Source organism: Branchiostoma lanceolatum, chromosome 5 (genome assembly GCF_035083965.1).
Source record: "Branchiostoma lanceolatum isolate klBraLanc5 chromosome 5, klBraLanc5.hap2, whole genome shotgun sequence".
Taxonomy (NCBI): domain Eukaryota; kingdom Metazoa; phylum Chordata; class Leptocardii; order Amphioxiformes; family Branchiostomatidae; genus Branchiostoma; species Branchiostoma lanceolatum.
Window position 1 is genome coordinate 24,403,180 of NC_089726.1, and position 22,230 is coordinate 24,425,409.

Genomic DNA, 22,230 nt, shown 5'->3' on the forward strand with positions numbered 1-22,230 from the left:
CGGGATGCTGCAGAAGCGCTGGCAGCCGCCGGTGTCTGCGTGGCGAACGATCGCGAAGCCGACCTAGAGGCGGCCCTGCTGCGGGTACGAGAGCGTGTAACGCGCTGAGCCCTAGGCATGGCAACGTAGGGTAATCCTCGGGGCGGTAAAAGCACAATCGAAGGTGCCAACAAAAAACCCAACCGTACGCTAGAAGTGATAGCGACGAATGAGGTTAGGGAGTGAGGACAAGTGGGGGGTAAGAGCGGTAGCCAATAAGGGGAGACGTAAAGATAAGGGGACATCCGTCCAATTTGCAAGCCGACAGGAAACGTGAATTCTCCTGCATTTTCCTATATTTTCCTGGTTTCTCGTGTATTCTCCTGCATTCTACTCTATTATCCTGCTTTCTCCTACATTCTCCTGCATTCTCCTGTTTTTGCCTGCATTCTCCGAAATTCTGCTGCCTTTCTCCTATAGTTTCCTGCGTGCTCCTGCATTCTCTTGCTTTTTACTATATTCTCCTGCATTTTCCTATTTTCTCTTGCTTTCTCCTGCTTTCTCCTGCTTTCTCCGATATTCTTTTGGATTCTCCTGTATACCCCTGGTTTCACCTGTATCATGCTGCTTTTTTTTACATTCTCCTGCATTCTCCTGCTTTTACCTGCATTCTCCTACATTCTCCTGCCTTCTCCTTTACTCTCCCGGTCTCTCCTTTATTCTCCTGCTTTCTCCCATATTCTCCTGCATTCTTTTATATTCTGCTGGTTTTTCCAATATTCTTCTCCTTTCTCCTATATTCTCTTGCTTTTTTCTACATTCTCCTGCTCTCTCCTGCATTCTCCTGATTTTTCCTGCATTCTACTACATTCTTCTGCCTTCTCCCATATTCTCCTGGTTTCTTCTGCTTTCTCCTATATTCTCCTGCATTCTTTTATATTCTCCTGCAATTTTCCTATATTCTCCTGCTTTCTCCAATATTCTCCTGGTTTCTCCTATCTTCTCCTGGTTTCACCTATATCCTCCTGTTTTTTTTTTTTATCCTCCTGGTTTCTCCTATATTCTCCTGGTTTCTCCTATATTCTCCTGGTTTCTCCTATATACTCCTGGTTTCTCCTATATTCTTCTGCGTTCTCTTATATTGTCCTGCTTTAGCTTAAGTTCTCTTGCCTTCTCCTATATTCGCCTGGTTTCTCCTATATTCTCCTGCATTCTCCAATATTTTCCCGCTTTCTCCTATATACTCCTGCATTCTCCTATATTCTTCTGCATTCTGCTATATTCTCCTTGATTCCCTATATTCTCCTGCATTCTCCTATATTCTCATGGTTCATCTTAGTTTCTCCTGCTTTCTCCTTTAGTTTGCTTTATTCTCCTAGGATCCTATATTCTCCTACATTCTCGGTGTATGTTGATATGGTGAAGAGAAGGTGGTCCCACAAAAGACGAGGGGAAGAAAGACAAGGCATTCAGAGGACCCGAGGGTGGCAAAGGCTAGACACGAGCTGAAAAACACGTACGGTCAATGCAAGGAGAACACAACCCAAGAGAATAGCCAGGCCCAAAAGAAGTTTAAAGCAGCTTATTACTGTGGAAGAGGAAGAACTCAGCAGCAAGATCGGAGAAGTGGAGAAGTCCTATCTGAACTGCAAGCATGGACGGAGCTGGAAACTCATTAACGACATCACTGATAGAAAGACAACTCGGAAGGGACAGCTGGAAGGAAGTACACAGGAAGAAAGGATAGAGAACTGGTACAACCACTTCAATAATCTCCTTGGAGATTCTTCTAGCATCACCGATGAAGGCGAAAAAATTCCTTCTGTGTTTGAGGAGATTGACATCAAGGAGGGCCCATTCGAACAAGAGGAATATGAAGGGGTTAAGAAACTTTGGTTGAAGGAAAGGCTAGTGGGGAAGATGGAATACCTCCAGAAGTTCGAGAGAGTACTGATGAAGGGGGAAAAGCCAGGAAGGTGGTCCCTGCTAAACATCGTGCCCATACCCGAATCCGGAAACCTTAGACTGGGTAGTAACTACAGGGGTATCAGCCTGAGCTCACTTGTAGCTAAAACGTTCAACAGGATGATTCTTAACCGAATAAGGCCAGCTGTGGACGAACTACTGAGATGTAACCAAAACGGGTTCCGAGAAGAAAGATCGACAGTTGCGCACATACTTGCTCTACGCAGACTGATAGAGGGGATAACGAGTCACAACCTGCCTACCAGTATCACCTACATAGATTTTCGGAAGGCTTTTGACTTGGATAGTCAGCGGCATTGGCAGTCTGTACGAAGGTACAAGAGCAAAAGTGATAACTCCAGACGGGGACACCAGGCCTTTTGAGATTCAAGCTGGAGTGCTGCAAGGAGACACCATAGCACCATACTTGTTTGTAGTAGTGTTGGACTACACACTCAGGGTGGCCATAGAAGGGCGGGAAGAGGAGTTAAGCTTTCAACTGGTGAGGAGAAAGAGTAGAAGAATTGGCCCAAGAACAGTAACGGACTTGGACAATAATTGTCTAAATTTCTGTCACAGCAAAGAGTTTGTCCATAATTGCTTGCTTAATATATTCATCAGATGTGAAGAAACGTTGTTTATCCGAGGTGGCCTTCACTCAATGACAGGGACAGCTCTTTTGTGCCATTGGAAACTGCGACCTGGGATGATTTATTAGCGTCTGGGTCCAAGCATGTGATTAAAGCGACCTCGCTGTAGGCGGAACTCTCTCTTTTCTGGCAAGAACAAAAGCCGTATGTCCTTTGTCGGCGTCATGGCGCCAGGTGTGTAATTAAAGAGATCTTATCAGACAAAGGACGACCTATTCTGCCGTGAGAAACAGCCACCTGTGCTGATTTGTCGGCGTGATGAAAGACATCTTGTCAGATGATGGACGTTCTTTTGTGCCACGGAGAACTGATTGGTAGATGTGCCCTCGACAACATGTTGCGCGTTTGTACTTAGCAAAACATAGGTACTTACTAATAGTATTTTGCGTATCTCTTTCTGTAGTTAACAGGTCATGCCACACGCGCTCTGTAGATGATCGGTGCCATCGTGAAATGTTTATGTGCACACACCTTTCCTCAAGGATAAATTATCATAATCACAGTATTATTCAGACAGTTGGTGTGACCCCATTTTAAACCTTAAGACACTTTGTCTTAAAATTTCATTCCTGTTTGAAACCTACTGATGTCTTCTTATGAAAGAATACGTTTTATTTCCATTTCTTGAGTAGATTTTTTAACATAAAGCAATGTGACTATGTCAGCCATTTTGTGAGCAGATAACTTAGGTATTCTTAATGCTTGAATAACGTGGCATACTTTTAGGACGGTCGGTTGCATAAACGCTAAAGGTCACCAACTGTCACTTTACAGTAGTCTTTCTGCACATCGTCACGTAACAAACTGTTGCGCTTGTTTCAAAGTTTGGAATACCTTTTTTTGAGGTGAGTTGTTCTCCTACAATTTGATTAGAGTAAACGCAAAATCACAAATATAGTCTGTACTGAGATACGTAGGTATCTTCAAAGTATCTAATAATGTGAGCGTATTAAGGCTGCGCTAAATGTAGCTAGATTTTTCCAGTGTTCTGCTTGTTTGATTTACAATGATAAACTGAACCTGGGGACACTTGTAATCTGTTTTGTTGATTTTTAGATGATGAGTTACGTTTCAACAATCAATAACGGTACCGCTTCGTTCATTTACGATGTTGAGCTTATTCTGAACGATATATACAGACGAACAAATATAAGCAACAACAGGAGGGGGGAAGTACTAAGTTAAACCAAATTACATTTGATCAGATTGGATGGAAACACCGGATTGTCCACGGTAGGGTACCATTGATTTTTCATTGTCACAGTTCTAAGAAGAGCATTCGAGCATGAATGTAACATTTCTTTATTGTAAAAATCAGCGGGTTAAAACTAGTTTCGTACAAATTTGCAAGCAATGGTAAACAGGTTTGATAAGAGGTCGTTTGAAGTAATTGTATCTAAATGAACGTAGTTTTCTTGCTTGGTCGATTTACGATGACGGGCTAATCTGGAAATACTTGTACTATGACTGTTTTTATTTATTTATTTAAGATGGTGACGGTTAAACGGTTTATAACGGTAACCGATTCACTTATTTACAATTTTGAGCTACGTTTGAAAGATTTATACCAATAAACACAATTGAGTAACAACAGTAGGGGCAGGGGGTCAATGATGTCCTAACCTAATCATATTTGATAAGATTGGATTGTTAACGGTAAGCTACCATTCTTTTTTCATAGTCACAGTTCTAAGAAGGACATTATGAAATGGCTATAACATCTTTAGATTGTAAAAATCAGTGGGGTTAAACCTATCTGATACAAATTTGCAATGAAAGATAAACAGGTGAAATAAGAGGTGATAAGTTGCTAACTTAAAAAGCCTATAAAGTCAAAAGTATCACCGTCATTTCTTTGAAGTAAATTTTGTAAACATCGCTACACATTTCGACATATACTGTGGTGATCTAGTCTCCCTTTATAGTAATTATAATGCTTACTTGCTTACTCATAATAACACTTATCATTATATATTTTCAATATGTTGATCTACACAACTAAGAATGACACAATACGATAAAAAGTTTTAAAGCAGGTGCGTCTGCAGGGAAACTTGTATGTAGCTTTTTATGGGAACACCTCCTATTTGCTTGCTAAAATTGGTTATAGTCTTGATTACCGATAGAAAGATGATAAGAACGTTCTTCAAATAATACATAGGTAGTAATAACGATGTAATAATGATGATCAAATAATGAAATAAATAAAGATAGATAGATATTGAACAAATGACGTGATTACTTGAAACGAGTGTGGCTTACGAGATTGATTCTAATGACACTTTTAGACATAAGAAAACACAAGGGGTCTAAATTGTGATTCATTTCTTATTAGTAGTAATAGTCTTTATTGCATATTCCTGCCCATAAGGGCTAAATGCACAGAAGACCACATGTGGTCTGTAGGGAACATAATATAAAACATAAATTGATAAAATGCTACATTCTAATGCTAAAAACTAAGACATACAACCTGTGGGATATTGCTTAACTAAATGATGATCACCTAGTAGTTTCTTCTCTCTTTTTGAAACATTTGGAAATATGACTACAAACTTTGTCCATTATATATTCGTTCTTACATGACATCAGGTATATAAAAGTATCCTGTTTTGACATTTTTGTACATTTCTTGTCTAATTCTATTATCTTAAACAACGATTGCCGCTCATCTTTATATAAGGAACAATCAATTAAAAAGTGGCTTTCATCTTCAACATATAAATCGTCACAGAATTCGCATGTTCTATTATTTGGAGGGGTACGGTTTTGCCTGCCAGATTCTATGTGTAGGGAGTGGTCACTGATGCGAAGTTTACACATCGCTCTGCGATGTTCGAAGTTTGCAATGTTTAAATATGCTTCTCTTTCATATATTTTTTTGAAAGTTTTGTATGTTCTTAATTTGTTGCCTTGGTTTTCTCTTCGTCCTTTAGCGTGTAATTCTGAATTAAATTTTTGGATGTAAATATCCTTCAATCTTTGTTTTAGGTCATTTGAATGCGAATGTGTGTTTGAGGGACCGTTTATGTATAGGAAGGCAAAACCAGACTCCTCTAACATTTTTCTTACATTAGATAACCAGCAGGATGTTTTTCGGCGATCTAGATCTTGCTGTACCATATAAGCTTCGTATTGAAGACTATCTGTATGTACTTCGTTAGCCAATCTAACATAGTAACTGTACATTCTGCTTTGAGCCTCTATTTGTAACGGAAAACGACCCAGTTCCGATCTACATGCAAAGTTACTGGCGTTCCTCCGAACACCAAGGACATATTTACAGAATTTTAGATGTACAGTTTCTATCGGAGATTTGTCATTCATATTACTGTTGCACCAGACTTCAGATCCATACAATAATATCGGTACAATACATGTGTCAAACAGTTTACAATGCAGTGATACAGAAGATCTAGTCTCCCCAAGCGTCCTTCTGATGTTATACATTGCTCTTAAGGCTCTCTTTTGTAGATTTTTCGTGGCAGCGCTAAATGTACATCCTGCTGTAAACATAATTCCTAGGTAGCAATATGATGAAACTATCTCTATCTCTTTATTACATAGCGAAAAACTAAGATTATTGAATAAAAGGCCTCTTTTGTTAAATACTATAATTTTTGCTTTCGCCAGGTTGACAGTCAGCTTCCATTGTTGGCAATACCGGCCAAGAGTATTAATTGCTTTCTGTAGTCCCTCCTTACTTTCCGATAGTAAAACAATATCATCTGCATAAAATAGGCTATTTACTTTTGAGAGTTGTAACAGGGGGGCGTCTAGGTGTTTTGCATTTAGTTCCTCTATAAGGTCACTAATGTACAGGTTGAATAAGGTGGGGCTTAGAACGCAACCTTGACGTACACCAATTTCAACAGGAAAATTTTCAGTCAAGCCCGTCTTAGTTTTGACACTAGCTTCGGACTGGTTGTATAAATCCTTGATTAGATCAAAGACTTTTCCTGAAATGCCATTGGAAAGGAGTTTGTACAATAGCCCCTCGTGCCAGATGGAGTCAAAGGCTTTTGACAAATCTACAAAGCAAGCAAATAAGCGTTTTCCAGATTGTGTGTATTTAGATATAAGGGTTTTCAGTATGAAGATGTTATCAGATGTCCTGTAATTTTTTCGAAATCCTGTTTGGTTTGGTTTTATTATTTCTTTTTCTTCAAGAAAGGTTGACAATCTTCTGTTAAGTATTGAAGAGAACAGTTTTCCTAAACAGCTTGAAATGGCGATTCCCCGATAATTGTTGGGGTCATCTTTTCGCCCTGCTTTGAAGATCGGGACAATATAACTTTGGGACCATGTTTTGGGGAAAGTTCCTTTCGAAAATGTGCTGTTAAATAGCTGCTATGAACGGGTGACTGCAAAGGTTGTGCGAACAAGAGAAATATTGAGTTACTTCTTTGTCGGGTATGATTGTAAGGTAAAAGTTAATCATGATTTACAAAATAAAGTCGGGTGGTCTTTTAAAGTTAATATGTTACTACCCCGGTCCCTTACAATTGTCTTTAGATGTTTATTGATGGTTTATTTGCTTAAAAAATTGTTCTTATTTTACACGATTTCTGATTTTCAAATTAAGCATTGAAGAAACTTCTGCCAGATCATTGATGTTAATCAATAATGGTAGAGGGCCCAAACGTTGTCCCTAGTGTAATAAACATTTAACATATCTAGAGCAGATTTGGTTCCATTCAGAGTCACCTATCATTTTCTGTTATTCAGGTAATTTAGAGCCATTTAGATGTAATGAATGACGGTTACAGTAATAATACAGCCAATAATTATAAAGTACAAATGACATTCTTAATATTTCTAAAGTCTGAAATCTCCTAGGAAAATAATAACAAAGAATTAAAAAAACAGTTGTAAATTATGACAATAACAACCCTTGCGATGACTCGGAATGGACTCTACTATAAAGCCATTATGGTAAATGATGGGGATACGGCATGAGGAAGTAGATGTTGACATTATCAAACATAGATGGCATTTACATCATTTATAAGGATATGCTACAATTGCCTTCAAAAAATCATGAAGATCCATCAAAGGTTTCTCGAGTTATGCTCGTGACATACATACAGACCCACCTAACAGCTGGAGTAACGGAAAACATAATCTTCTCGTCGAAGATAATGACACATCTCCGATAGAAACTGTACATTTTGTGAGAATATCACAATTCAGACTTTTGTGTCAGCCAGTTTGTTCCAATAAAGATTGAATTGAATTGACTTGCGTGGTATTGCACACGTTTGAGTTCCCTAGAGGCTGCAACACTTATATTACTAAAGAGAATGGAGGCATATTCCAGCTTAGGCCGAACCAGATCGACTTGCACGGTAAATCATTGATGTCATTTACATATATCAGGAATAACAGAGGGCCCAGGATGCTTCCTTGTTGCACGCCCGCGTACGTGTACCCCCAAGACGTAACGATCATACGGCCTCCTACATTTATATAATCACCAAAGAGCGAGAGGGAGTCGAAAATACTAGAGTATACTAAATGTTTATATATACACATGGATATGTACATGGTTGGTAACATGTAACCTGTGCTAAAAAAACCCAATGGGGCAAAATGTACAATAAAGATCTCCATTCATTATAGAGCAACACTGATTATAACCACACGCTGCTGGCGTCAGGTGAGGTGGAGAGTTTATGAAACTTTTTGTACAGCTGAATTATCTGGAATCTCTTTTTTAAGAAAAGAAAAGAAAATACAATTTGATGCAACACCATGCATCATATAAATTATAAATTTAACTCATTAGTAAAATTAATGGTCAACAGGGATGCATAGGACATATGCCTATAAAATTTAATGCACTCATTAAGACAAATTCCAATACGTTTTAATTCTTTCTCTATTTCTGACATAAAATGTAAATTTTGGACACTTTACCACTTTGGACAAAATGACTTGAAAGTTCGTACCGAAAAACACATGTTCACAAAACATCATTTACACCTTTTGCGTTCACTACGTACCTGAAATGATTTATTTTTGGATTTTGGGCTCCTATGAAACCACCTGACCTGCCATTAGGTATGGCGATGCCGGCATAGTATACAATCCACTTTTATAACACGGCTAGATTGTATCAGTTAGGAGTCTTTGTCATATTGTAGCCAGACGGGCACATACAGGATGGGGCCGGTATTGGGCTGGTGGACAACAGACATCTCTTAAAAAACTGTTAACACCCCGACTTGTGCCCCCAGCCTATAAATCATTGTAAAATGCTTCGTCTATACCCGTTTGACAGGTTTCACGCATCATTAATATTCAGGAATGTTGGTAGGTAGATATTGTTTGGGTGGATGAAAAGTACGAAAGCCTGTAGCGACACATCTGGGACATATCTCGGAGGCATGTGGAAGTCAGTGCGTGGATACGTTTCGGAGGCAGCGCGCGGAGGCATGAATCCCACATTCTGTGGTTTCTAATTAATGTCAGTCTTTTTTTAAAGGTTTCAGAAAGTTTTGTTTTTACGGCGGCAAGGCTTGAGCAGTTAGGTTTATGAACTTTCCCAAACACCAGTTGAACTTTGCAACCTTCGCCTGATCCCCAGCGTGGCGAAAAAAGAGGGCCGCCTGGGTCCCATCATTCGAACCAGGAGTTCGAAACTGAATTACATCAAATTTGACGATTTTTATAAAGTCATTTTCTTGTATTGAATGAATGAATGAATGAAGACCTTTATTGTACATTCGTGCCCCGAGGGGCTAGATACAGGTCGTTTAACATAAACCTAACTAACATTAAGTGACATACACAGTAAAGTAAATTCAGCATAAAGGTAAACGTAACGTTACATGGTAGACGAAAGTGATGAGCTAAGCTAATCCAGTAGAGTCACTTCTACTCGCTTCTTTGTACATGTGTAGATGTATGAACAGATCATGTTTTTTGAACAAGGGTCTAGACGCAACAAAATATGAAATTAGGTAACACTTTTAGATAGTAAGTTGGAACATGTAGGAACAAATGATGAATCTCTGTTGCAACATTTTCGAAAGGAATACAAATAACATGTGCAATTTTAGAAATGTGTCTAACATACTGGAACACAGCAGAAACTATTTAGAACATCAACTAAATGTTGAAAATAGTTATGAACAGTCACCTATCTCCATTAGATTGTTACAAAAGTTTTGCAAATGTTAGAATAACCCACACGGTAATGTGGAATTGACTCTACTGTAGTAGATCTATTTAAAATTTACAATTAGAAAATCACTAAGGACTATTGATTTTTTGACAGATAGTTAATTTCTCTAATATATCATGTATAATACATAAAGCTCATTTTTAGGTAGAAAATGGCATGTTAACCTCCATTTAAGTAACAAAAATTGGACTATTATGTTTAGACCTTTTCGTTTTAATCTGGACCCTGGGGCCAGAACCATCAACTAATTCAGGAAGTGCTTCCCACTGTGGCCTTGCTGCAGTTTGAAAGGCTGATTGACCGCCATAACTACATAAACACATAAAAATCCCAGACTGTCTCTGGCTTGAAACAATGCCAGGAGAAGATAAGTATAATACAGGTGAACGATTCAAATATTTTTTTCTACTGGTTTTATGAGACCATACAGAATGATGCAGAATGATTGTAAAAAATCAACCTTGTGTTCAAATATCAACGTTGAAATCAGCCTGTCAAATTCGTTTCAAAGTGCTCTTGAAAACAGCTCAGGCCTTGCCTAAAAGTATAAATAAACAGATGGGGCATATAAATAAACAGATGGGACACTCACTACACTCCAACGAGAGGTGTGGGTCCGGTTGGTTTTTAACGTGTTCAGTTCATGCATTTTTGTCTTACACACGGTTGCGGCATAACGAAAAGTGGACAAAATAGAAAGCCTGACAAAACATCTAAAGCACGTCAAAAACCAGCCGTACCCACTCCTCTGCTTGGAGAGTACACTGCACTAAAACTGCACCACTGCTAGGTATGGAAAAGTCACATGTACCATGTCTTTCAAAATGTGGATGATATGGAATAAATATTTATTCTATTCATATATATTGACTGTACCATTTCATCATCAATTTCAATATTTCTTTATGACCAGTTATATTATAAGATATATCAGCACACTAGACACATATACTGCAGTCAGTATATGTTTGTACACCAAATGATTTTTAACCCTATTTAGACTGGACTCATCCCCATTTTCCTTTATCCATTCTGTATTTATGTATGTTATTATGTCTTTTTTTGTATGTTTTGAGTAGAAGGCTTCAAATAAGCTTAATAAAGCTTCCTGTCTAATACTCTGAAAACATATGCGAATAAAATAAATGAAATAAATACTATCAAGTCCCGTCGCTTTCCGTACATTAACACTTGGTATATGACGAAAGCGTCTGTGATATGGCTATGAGCAAACGTGCTTGCGGATTTGTCTACATACTGCATAGGGGAAAGTTGGGGAACATCACTTGAGATCGACTGGTACAAGTCATTGATGACTTTACGGAATAAATTATTGAAACACTCTTCTATACCTGTCTTGTCGGTAATATTATCACCGTTGTGTTGAATGCAAGAAATAGCATTTCGTGTTTTACTTGGTAGCAGATTTCGAATGGCCTTCCACAGTCCTGTTTGCCCTTCCTAGGCCCCTTGTTTAATAGGATTTGTGGGATAATCTTTTTTTAGCCTTGCGGCACAGGTAGTTTACGTGATTTTTATTGAGTTGTATTCAGCCATGTCTTTGGAACCTGAACGTTTGGCATTTCTAAACATGTGGTCCCTGAGAGAGATAAGCTCTCGTAGTTCTTTACATGACATTATTGACGCCATAATCACGTCATATAACGTCATAACAGTACTAAAATTTCAGGAATTATACTATTTTCCTCTGCAAATCTTACGCCATACTGTCCTCAAGTTATGAGGGGGGATCCCCGTTCAGGAAGTCTAATAAAAGCCCGGTCTAGATATAGGGAATAATGTAAAGTCGGCAAAATGTATCTTTCGAACAAAAACAAAACAATTCGACGATTTGAATAATTTAACTATCAATATTTTGCAATGAAATTCCAGACAGAAATTGCCATGTTAACCCTATCCAGACTGGGCTTTTTTGGGATATCTGGGACGGGGGGGGGGGTTCATTCGGCCCCCCTCATAACTTCTGAACGGTATCATGTATTCTTCCCAAATTTGTAGGAAGTGATGTTCATGTTAAGTTTTATAATTCCTAGAATTTTTGTGACGTTATGACGTAATATGACGTAATTATGACGTCATTGATGTGATTTTATTGGCTAAACAGGGTATTCCTGTAATATCTAAAGGTATTAAACAAAATAGTATGTATTGTTAGTTTTAAGGTATACCAAGACATATAACGTAAATCGTAACTACGTTGACGTCAAAATGACGTCATTAAGGGACGTCACGTGTTGTTAGCGACCACTTGGGATCCGCCATCTTGGATCCAAGTTTGGTAGTCCTAGCGTATGTCGTTCGGCAGTTATACGATGTCAAAGTTGGCGCGGGCACTTTTAGCCCCCTCCCCAGTCTGGATAGGGTTAAGGCAAAGTTTAATCATTGTGTGGTATATTTTGTGCCGGAAGTTATGATGCCATATTTTACAGAGACAGGGTCTTAAAAAAATGATTTAGATAGTAGTATTACAAATACTAAAACTGACATATATGCAAGCTAATAATAGATTATAAGTAGATTGTTTGGTTTTGTAGATTGCCGAAATTTGCTGAAAATTACTGACTATAAAGGTTGCACAAATTGATGACTGTCTGTTTAAAGTACCAAAACATCAAAGTAAAATGTTTCTGCTAGGCTTCTCGGAATATAACTAGAATATGTGTTTTGTATTATTGTAACGTGTATTATATTTAAATACTGACTACCCGGATACACATTTCTGTTCAAAAACAGTATTTCACAATAAACCTATCAAACGGTTTTCATAATGTGATGATTTGTGTGAAGTACATATTAACTTTAGCTTAGTTGTTCCTTTTTATATAAGATAAGGGAAGTTTATTGCATGTCTTGCCCGATGGCTAATATAAAGTAGCATGACAAGCCATTGAAAACAACAACATATTTTACTTATCTACTTTAAATGCTGACTCAAAATCAAAGTTGTTGACTTTGTCTTTGTGTTTTGGGGACAGTGTCTTTTTGTCATATATTGTTTGTGAGATTAAGAAGAGAAGTTCGGTTGCAATTTGGTGTAGATTAAAGTGCTCATTTCTCTGATCGTGATCGTAGAGTGGTCTTTTGCTCACATGTAGCCTTTTCTACTGCTCTTTCTTGAAGGTTGACAATAATTCTAATTTTTAGAAATTACAGAGCGTAAGTCAAAATCCTATAGTCGAGAGGGTGGAGTTATTTTCCAATAGATAACAATTTTAGGAAGTGAAAATGAATACTTCATACAGTATACGATTAAGTAACGACTAGTCCCGTGCGCATCAAAATGAAGTTAGTACTCTCCAGGGGACTCTCTACTTTCTAATTAGTTAGATTAAACAACCACAGCCTATGGCTGATTGCAATGCGCCTGACAAGGCCTGACAAAACCCAGCTTACAAAAAGAACTTCAGGGTACCGTGATAATACAAATTTGTGTTGTAATGTGTTCTTGTATATCTTATCAACAACTTGTCTTCTTATTGTGCTTATCCCCTGGTCATTTATGCCGAAAACATTCACGATGAAGGAAGTGTGTATACGTTTTGGGGATACATAGGTTTAGTAAGTATCATATTGTTTCATAAAACACACGTTATGTAATTCACCACAAGTGGAATTCTGTAAAAAGTCGGCTGATTTTGTATCAATTGACAAATGATCTAGCGGAAAATAAGACCCCGTTCTGGAGTTTAGGACTCAGCCACCCGGGCCACGAGCAGGATGGGGCCGGTATCGGTGGGAGGCCGACAGACAACGCCGTAAAAATAGTGCCTAGACTTTTCACAACCCGGCTTGTGCCCCTCAGCCAATAAATGGCTTCGACTATAGCCGCTTTGACAGGGATCACGCATCATTAATATTCAGGAATGTTGTTACATTTTAGGTAGATCGTGTTGGGGTTGATGGAAAGAGCGTTCCAGGACTATGGTAAGCAATTCGGTTCGGTTATGGCAATGTTGTTCCTTCGTTGGACAGTTTTTTCCACCCCAGACTCCACTTAATGACCGTTTAGTGGAGTCTGGACTGTACCGTCCATGCCACTAACCCGTTTTTTGCTCATAATGCTCATTTGCTCTCCCCCATTCGGCCTTTATTTACATTTACAACAATAGTTGACACGGGCGTGAAGCGATAAGGAGAATGGGAGTTTTTTTCTTTAGTAGTACGAATAATTATGTAACTAAAGCAAAGTCGATCATTCTGCCCAGGTAAGTCCAATATTTATGATAAACAGAAATAATGTCGTATACCAAAGGGTTTACGCAACAGTTAAAATTTAATCCTTAATTTCTACTCTTTTCTGATCTAAAACTTAGATTTTCTGACTTTCAAGCTTCCTTGGGCTCAGTTAAAAGTAATAAAAGAATTGAATATTGAGTTTTAAATATCTTTAAGTTAAAACTCATTCAAAAATGGGGCTAGAATTATTGCTAAACAGGGTACGGAATTGCAATCAACATTTTTATTTTGTTTTGTACTAATACAAATGGGAAAAAGAATATTGGATTCGAAAAGTGTCACATCATGACTCCAAGTTAAGCTAACGGCTTATAGGTCAAGTGCGATCCAAGCAGATGGTTTTGTTGATATCATTTTGCCTATATTGGCTTATTTTCTTTATATTGAAACGTGTTTAGAACAATTACTATTGACAGAATAGGAAAATTTGCTGATACTGTAGTAGATCTATTTTAAATTTACATTCTATTAGAAAATATCTCAGGACTATTAATTTTTGACGGATAGTTAATTTTCTAATCTATTATGTATAATACATAAAGTTCAATTTGAGGCAGAACATGTAATGTAAATCACTACTTGGAAAGCATGAACATTGTGAACTATTTAACTTGTAATCGTTTTCATTTGAACTCTTAAAACTGAAAAAAAAATTCCGATATTTGAATATCTTACGTCTTAATTTAAATATCAACATTGCAATGAACTCCTGGGCATACCGGCGACTGAAAAAGAAACCATTCACATCGTAGAATTATGAATTTTGAAACTAACAGATATTCATGCTATTAGTAGATAGTTTAGTTTTATCAGTCGTCTAAATCTGCAAAATATGTTTATACCCTAGCATGCGCAGATGTTTTTATATCGATTAGACGGGGAAAGGGACATTACTGAGTATTAGATTTAGGTAAAAAAATTCAAAGTAAAATTTTGCTGCAAGGACGCTCAGAAAACGTCGAATACATATTCGTTTTTAAACGTTATTCACGCCTGAATACCAAAGTACAGACTGCCGGGAGACACATTTCTGTTCACAAATAGCATTTCACAATAAACCTATCGAATGATTTTCATAATGTGATGATTAGTGTGAAGTACAGATTACCTTTAGCAGAATTGAAGCTTATTGCAAGTCCCTTGGCTAAATCAAAGTACGATTAGAAGGATAAGCAAGCATTGGAGAACAACAAAATATGTTACTTCTCTAGTTTAAAAGCTGAATCTAAATTCCTACTTGTTGGCCTTTGCTTTTGTTTTGTGGACAGTTTTTTTGTGATGTATGTGTAGTGCCATTTTAAGGGAAGAGTAGTTTCCTTTTATCTATAAACGTATTAGGTTGGATATTGGTGGTCTTTTGAACACAGGACACTTTTTGTACCGCTCTTACTCTATTTCACTGACGTTGTCAATAATTCTAATTTTGAGAATTACAGAGCGTAACTCAAAATACTCTAGTTGCTAATATTATTCTGTAGTGTTACTTTTTGTATGTCTTTTAAAAACGTTAGCCTACGTATATCCAAGCTCGAATTATTACAGCCGGCAAGACAGGCCTCACCCAGCCTGTTTAGCCGAGCCAAGCCTCGGCGATTTCGTGCCTTTTTTTCGTCGGCTGGCTATCAAAATTCAAAACATGTTAGAAATATTGAGTTCGAAAATCATCATATATTAGGAAAGGGCTGTACGAAGTTGAAAGCCATATGTGCATAACGCTGTACAAAACCCCTGTCGGGTGCCCCATTCTATTGCCCAGAGAAAAATTACCTCGATTATTACCGCTTGGAAGGATACCGAACATAGTTGAATTATGGATGTCCTCTGCAGATTATATTTTCTATGGCAGCGGCTGCCACCGTACCGTGAACAGAATTTACGGTGAACTAGGTATTTCTATGATCTTACAAACTTCTGACTTCTCCACTCTTGGATGTGGTTTAGTTACTAATAATAGGATTGGGGGATATCCTGTGCCATAACTTATTTTTCTGGTCTTTTGATTATTGAGGTTTTGAAAACGTCATACCTACCTACCTAGTCCCTTGACCTCCGGGTCGTTGGGGGGACAAGGTAGCAGTGAAGATGGAGATTTGTCTCCAGGCTCGTCTGTTTCTTGCAGCAGCCAGCCTTTCAGACAAGCTAAGGGACGTCCACTCCGCGATGTTATCCTGCCAGGATTTCCTCTGTCGTCCCCTACGGCGACCTCCTTCCAGGGTGCCCTGCAGTATGGTCTTGGCCAGGTTGTCGTGGCGTGTCACGTGGCCGAACCACTGAAGCTTACGTCTCTTGACCGTTGCTAGCAGTGGTTCCTGTGGGCCAACGATGTTGAGTACAACTTGCCGCACATACTCATTGGTCTTGTGCTCATGGTATGTGATGTGTAGCAGTCTGCGCATACACTTCATTTCAAAGGCCTGGGTTTTCCGCTCTGTTTCTGCCAGCAACGTCCAAGTCTCGCAGCCGTACAGCAGGACTGACACAACCAGGGCTTTGTAGAGCTTGTGCTTAGCAGCAAAGCTGATGTTACTGGCTTTCCAGACACCCGATACATATCCAATTCTCGATAGTAATGGTGTTATAGGGGTAGCAATAAGTGCATAGCTATGGTGCAGAAGGACGCCCTGAAGGAACTTCATTCACCATAGCTATGGGGAACGCATTTATTGGCTACCTCTGCGCACAGGCTGATGGGAAGGCCTTTCGTGAGCACTTCAAAATGGCGGCTCTGCAGACTACTACTGCTTGCTGTGCACACGTATTCGTGTCGAAATTGTTAAAGATGCTGTACTTTTTGGAGTGCTGACTAGTGCTACGAATTTACCAAAGTACTTATTGCCTGTCATGACAACCTTATGATGGTCCTGGCAAGCTGCATTTACATTTAATGACCAGCTTTGAGAGAACAGGTCTTTTTTTAAACATTTGGTGGAAAAGTGGAGTAAGTTATTTGTGGTCAGTCGTATGGCCCGTATGCTACATATCATCATATTATATATTTCCACAAGAACTACTGCTATTTGCTTGTAAGCCTTGTGAGTATTGTTTCACCATCAGTTTGCATCACGATTTTACCGTGCGGAGTACCGCAAAGAATCTAGTGTGCGCGGCCTAGCGGTAACTTATGTGCGACCGAGAAAAAAACATGTTCACGATTGAGATGAAAGAATCGTTTTATTTACAGGAAAACTGAAGTCGCTTTCATGTACCCAATATCGTAGGCAATCCCGGTCTGAAATATGTTTTACCTGCGTTGATTTAGATATGATTTATGAGCTCTAAACGCTTCAGGATACTGCCGTACGGAGTACCGCAAAATATTTAGTGCGCGCGGCCTTGCGGTATCTTATTTGCGACTGAGAAAAAACAGGTTCGCGATCGAGAGTAAGAGAATCGTTTTATTTACAGAAAAACTGAATTCGCTTTCATGTACCCAATATCGTAGGCTATCCCTGTTTGAAATATTTTTTACCTGCGTATATTTAGATATGACTTATGAGCTCCAAACGCTTCAGGATACTGCCGTACGGAGTACCGCAAATATTGGTGTAGTGCGTGCGGCCTTGCGGTGGGTGTAGCTTGCCAGAGCCATCATAAGGTTGGCATGACAGGCAATGAGTACTTCGGTGAATTCGTAGATCGTCAGCACTCCAAAAAGTACAGCATCTTTAACAATTTCGACACGAATGCGTGTGCACAGCAAGCAGTAGTAGTCTGCAGAGCCGCCATTTTGAAGTGCTCACGAAAGGCAGAGGTAGCCAATAAATGTGTTCCCCATAGCTATGGTGAATGAAGTTCCTTCAGAGGACGGAAGGACGTCCTTCTGCACCATAGCTATGCACTTATTGCTTCCCCTATAACACCATTACTATCGAGAATTGGATATGTATCGGGTGTTCCAGATCTTGTCTAGCCGAGCCATTGCTGCTGTTGCCATGGTGATCCTCTTCAGTACTTCAGTCCGGCTAGTACCATCCTTTGTAATAGACCCACCCAAGTATGTGAATGAGCCCACCTCTTCCAGTTGTTGCCCGTTCATGTAGATTACCGCTTGAGTCTCGTCCTTACTGTTGACCATGACCTTGCTCTTCTCAGTACTGACTTCCATGCCAAACGACCCAGTGCTCTGTGTCAGCTTGTCTGTAAGGTCCTGAAGTTCGGTGTTGGTGCCAGCCAGGAGGTCAATATCATCTGCAAAACGGAGGTTGCAGATCCGTCTGCCAGCAATGGAGATGGAGGTGTGGTGATCTTGCAGTGTGTCCTGCATGATCTTCTCCAGATAAAGGTTGAACAGAACTGGGGATATCAGACATCCCTGGCGCACCCCAACTGTCGTCCTGAAGAATTCTCCCACTCTGTTGTTCAGGAATACTGCGCTGGAGGCTTTCTCGTACAAGGCTTCGATGGTCTGTATTAGGCCCTCCTCGACACCGAAACCTCTCAGAACCCACCATAAAGCATCATGCCACACTCTGTCAAAAGCCTTCTTAAATTCTATGAAATTGTGAAACAGGTCCCGTTGGTGTTGCAGGTGTTTCTCAATTATGAGCCGACTGTTGAAGATTTGCTCTGTTGTGCTTCGACCAGGCCTGAAGCCGGCTTGTTCTTCTGCTAGGAGCTCCTTTGCCTTTGTCTTAAGCCTCTTCAGGATCACTCTGAGTAGGATCTTGCTTGGATGACTTATCAGACTGATGGTTCTGTAGTTCTGGCATTGGCGCAGGTTTCCCTTTTTAGGCAGGGGGATGACCAGAGACTGCGTCCACTCCTTGGGCCACTTCTTCTCTTCCCAAATCTTCCGACACAGCTCGTGGTACCTGTCTATCACCACTTCCCCACCGTGCCTCAGCAGCTCTGCAGGAATGTTGTCGATTCCTGGAGATTTGCCTGGTTTCATGCTGCGCACTGCATCTGCAACTTCGTCCCTCAGGATTGGAAGGCACTCTCTCTGCCCAGTGCGGGTTATTCAGCTTTGCTGTGTCTGGTTGCAGTTCGTAGTTATAGAGCTCTGTACAGTATTCCGTCCATCGGTCAAGCACTGCTGTGTTTTCTGTCAGGAGATTCCCACTGCTGTCCTCAATCACTGCGGTCCTTGGCTGTTGTGTCTTTGTGAGAGTTTTAAGAGTCTCATAAGCCTTCCGACTGTTCCCTGAAGCCATTCCATGCTGTATTTCTTCACACTGGTCTTCTATCCACTTCTCTTTGGCTTCTCTCATCCTCCTCCTGACTGCCTTGTGTGCCTGGCGGTACTGTGCTGCAGTTTTCTGACTTGTGTACTTCTGCTGCTGAGCTCCCTCCTCCTGTCACACAGGTCAAGAATGTCGCCTGACACCCATGGCTTGTTCTTCTTCCTGTATCGTCCTAGTGTCTCTTCTGCTGTGGTCAACAATATCTCTTTGATGTTTCCTGCAAGGGTGTCCACGTCAGTGTCGAGGACGCTGAGACCGTTTTCAATTTCTAACCACTGTGCACCTACTCCGAGGTTTGTTGTTTTAGGTACAAATGATTTGTTTCGGACTTACTAGAAACATTTTCCGCATGAAAGTCCGTTTTGATTTTTTAAGTCTATTAAAGCTTAATGTCAATGTGTAATTGATATTATCAGTTTTTGTTTTTTATCATTTGCCAGCAAAATACTTGTACATGTTGTATTTAGATTTCTGTCATTTTCATTACCATTTTCCATTGAAAATCGTTTTGAATAACTTTTTAATCAAAATGTGTCCACTAATACACTCGATAATGATAAATAAATTAAATAATGAATACAATTTGTGTATTGCTTTTCAGATGAGATTGGCTCAATATCATGATCATGGCATATACAACAGGTAAGATCTGTTTTCTTCTGACACTAAACTAACATGTAGGTGTGGACATAGGTCAAACAAGGGCATCTAAGATAATCCCTGATATGGTTATATGACCTCACAGATGTTGTTCTGGACACACAACAGGTACGCTTGCACGTGCTAAGAAATTGAAATAGGCTTATTTTCTGCTGACTCACGAGGCCGTGTACATAAAAGATGGTGTCGGTTGCTAGTTGTTCGGCCAAGAGCAGCAGTGTGTGCGCATCTACATTGTTTGTTTTTTTCAATCAAGAAGTCACTGATAAATCTCTAAAATCTTCTATCAATGTTTCCACTCAATTTTTAAATGTCCACTCTCACTCTCCTGTGTCTGCCCTCCAGATTGGACCCCTCATAGAGAAGGAAGCAGAACATGGTCCATGAGAAATTGCATGGGACGGAGCACAGCAGATTACAATGGAAAACATTCCAATCCAATTCCAATTTACTTGCCAGCGATGAATAGTATCCAGTATCACAGTAGAGACTCGACATGGATAGTTTTTTTGGAAGTAGAGCTTCAATTTTCATGTGAGTTAAGCCAACGTCATTGATTGGAATTGCATGCATGTAATAACATTGTGGGACAAATATCACAGTTTGAAAATAAAGAAAGCAAAGCTATGTAGCTTCAAAGTCTCGAGTCTTGCATCTTTGTGTATGTCCAAGTGTAAGAAAAAAGATAAATGAATTTCGGGACAGTTTATTTATAAGTAAAAGTTACTTTGGCTGGTTAATTTATGAGATGGCTAACATGAAACAGTACATTTTCGCATGGGAGAGAAATATAAAGTTTTTGCATGGTCTGCTCAAGAAATGTATGTAGTCATGATGCAGTTGTTGAAAAGCAAACACTCTAATTTAAGGGGCGCAACGACACGTTCATTTCAGGACCTCAAGCTAGCCACCTAGCCAACAAGAAAATACAAGCAACACAACAAGTGTTACCGCTTACGTTTCCGCCAGAGATATTATACAGTATTATTCGTTTAGTCAAGGACAGAGAAATATTTTTTACTTACCACTAGACCCACACGAAGTCGTAGATTCTTTATGCTATCTCTTATTAGATCTAAGACTTCAGTGTTGAGCAACACATACATCGCCAGGCTTGTCACTATCTTAAAAGTGTTGACTCATGATCTCCGTTGAATTGGAAATCGAGCAGCTAATCTGTATAATATCATAGCGTGTAAATATAAACAAGGCATAGCCATCTACTACAGATTCAACGCAACCCGCAATCTTTATCTCCCATACACTTGGACCACGTCTTGTGAGTGTAACTCATCTATTGCTTTGTCGCATTTTGTTCTTTTTTTTTTAATACATTCTTTCCCTAGCATGTTGATATCTGGTTCATGCTTCACAGTTGTACGACCCGCTTTATAGATTTTTATAGTTGAATTTGTTTAGATGATGTTGTTTTAAGTGTGAGGGGGGACAACCTTTAAAGGTGAGCATGCACCTTTTCCCCTTCAAGTTATTGCTTTGTGAAAAACTCAAACAAATAAACACCATCAATACAGAGATTAACAAATAAGCAGTTTTTCTTTTGGTGTCAACATTTATAGCAACCGTTGGCAAACGCTAAACTGGTGCTTTTTGTGGACAGAACCAAATTAACACAATGGAAGCCTTATTCAAGCATTCCGTGCCTCACACCTGTTGACCTAGTCACATGGACTCCTGTCTTTTTTGATCTGACGTTTGAGTTATGATGATCGATGTCCTGTATTTACAAAATATTTGCAAAATGCATATTCCCATAGCTTAGCTAGCTCTAAATGAATTTGTAATGAGCTTACTACGTACGGAGAAGATCTGCGTATGTTCGAAATCTCGTACTTGCTCTATTAGACGTACTCTCCAGATGCACCTAGGATTACATTGTCTAAAAGATAACCGCTGAATTTAGGTCACACCTGGCATCTTTTAGGCGTACCCCCAGGCTTGGTGTGGCCCTGGAAACTGATCTTATTGCAGATCAGTAGATGTAGCTACGATAACATACAACGTGTTGTGACAACGCTTATCTCGAAATCTGTCGATTCAGAATTGCATTTATGCTGCTACTAACGTGTTCTAAATTTGATCTGTACATTTAGTTTACTCAGTAATGATAAATAACGAACGTATCTACGTCGGGCTAGGGTGAATAATGTTTCTCTGGTGTGCGTCCGAATGTTCCGAGGCAGAACGTTTGCTTGTTTATTCACTTACCCTTCACAACCGCTCGCTGATTAATTTGTGTTTTTTCATATTCATTTCTGAATTCCGATGCTTTCAGTACATTATTTAATACTGTGAATTTTTTTACATATTGTCCCGAGGTTTCCGACGG

The 22,230-nt window shown here is 39.3% G+C and overlaps 1 long non-coding RNA gene across 1 annotated transcript; it reads left to right on the top strand.

Annotated features, from left to right (window-relative positions):
* The first annotated feature begins 1,470 nt into the window (after positions 1-1,470).
* On the top strand, positions 1,471-20,522 carry LOC136435795 (uncharacterized). Its single transcript, XR_010755918.1, has 3 exons — positions 1,471-3,439; positions 19,825-19,865; positions 20,229-20,522. It is a non-coding gene; the product is annotated as an uncharacterized lncRNA (long non-coding RNA).
* Positions 20,523-22,230: the final 1,708 nt, after the last annotated feature.